A 1294-nucleotide genomic window follows, 5' to 3' on the forward strand; every position below is an offset into this window, starting at 1 on the left:
GTTTCCCCTGTACCCGATCTCAGTGTCCCCGGAATATCAGGATTTTAAAAATTAATTAACTAATTTTTTCATTTGGGCCTTTGATCATGTGGTTCACTCTATTTATAATCCTTTTTTATTTCTTACCCACAGGAAAAGTGACTTCTTTAATGCATTATGCAAAATTTACATAAAATCAGGAATTTATGATCTGTCCCCTGCTCTAACCTGCTCCAACTGGCAAAAAACGCAAGATTCATGCAAGCCACGTGCAGTCAGGCCCCAACTCAAAGACAGTGCAGATCCGGGTCCAGCCCCAGGTGCTGCGCTCCGTCCCATTCTCTGCACTGAACCTGGGCGGCGGTGGCAGCAAACCTCCGGGTCCCGTTGGGGGCTGCTCCACGACCACGTGGTCCTCGTGCAGCCAGGGTAAGGCCTTCTCGTCCGGGTGGATCTTCTCCAGGTCACTGGCCTGAGCCACATTGGCCAGGAGCTTGGGCGAGATCTCGCCTGTGTCGCCGAAGGAGGCGCCCATGACGACGGCCAAATTCTTGTAATAATTGTAGATTTGGTGATGCTCTTCATCCCAAGGTCCTCCAGGGGCTCGTATGATTTCTTGTCCCTGTTTGCCATGTGCCCATCAAGGATGTGCCCCACAAAAGGGGAGGTGAGTATCACGCCCGCCTCCGTGCAGGCCACGACCCGGGCCCAGGAGGCACAGCATCGCTCCCCGAGCTGCTCTCCAGCCTGGACTGGTTGTCGCCAGGCTGGTGACCGCTCTATGGGAATTCTGTCCTTGCTGATTCCTGCTTCCTTGTAGAGCTCCTCAGGGGCTGGCTCGCACCACCTTCCCATCCTTATCAAAGGAGAGCCTCACACACACTTCCCTGGACACACTGCCGGGCATCTTCTCCAGTATTTCTGCTCCAAACGACACAAAAAGTCTATCAATAGCATTTTTAACCTGGTCCTCTTGTGACCCGCCCAGCTGCCTGCTGTAGGCGATGGCCTCCTCCACCCGCTCCTGCTGGGCGGGCATCCGCACCGTGGCCAGCATCAGAGACGGGTTGATGGTGGCATCCTAAGGCTGGCACCCGTCCATGGCATGAAGTCACCCGTGTCGGCCACCACTGTAGTGAACTGCTGGTCCAGAGCGGACTCCGTCCTCTGGCGCTTTGCAGGGGAGCCCCACGTGGCGAGACTCTACTTATATTCTGATCCTCTCTTTTCCCTTTCACTTTCTGAATAATGCTTATTATTCTAGGTCTTATCCTCTGGGTGTTTTTCCCTCAGTCTATGCTCTTTGCCCCCAAAT

The 1294-nt window shown here is 53.9% G+C and overlaps 1 pseudogene; it reads right to left on the reverse strand.

The window, feature by feature from the left end:
• Positions 1-235: 235 nt before the first annotated feature.
• LOC103584464 lies at positions 236-1182 on the reverse strand (annotated as a pseudogene).
• Positions 1183-1294: the final 112 nt, after the last annotated feature.

This window comes from Galeopterus variegatus, unplaced genomic scaffold (assembly GCF_000696425.1).
Source record: "Galeopterus variegatus unplaced genomic scaffold, G_variegatus-3.0.2 Scaffold58535, whole genome shotgun sequence".
In the NCBI taxonomy this organism is placed as follows: domain Eukaryota; kingdom Metazoa; phylum Chordata; class Mammalia; order Dermoptera; family Cynocephalidae; genus Galeopterus; species Galeopterus variegatus.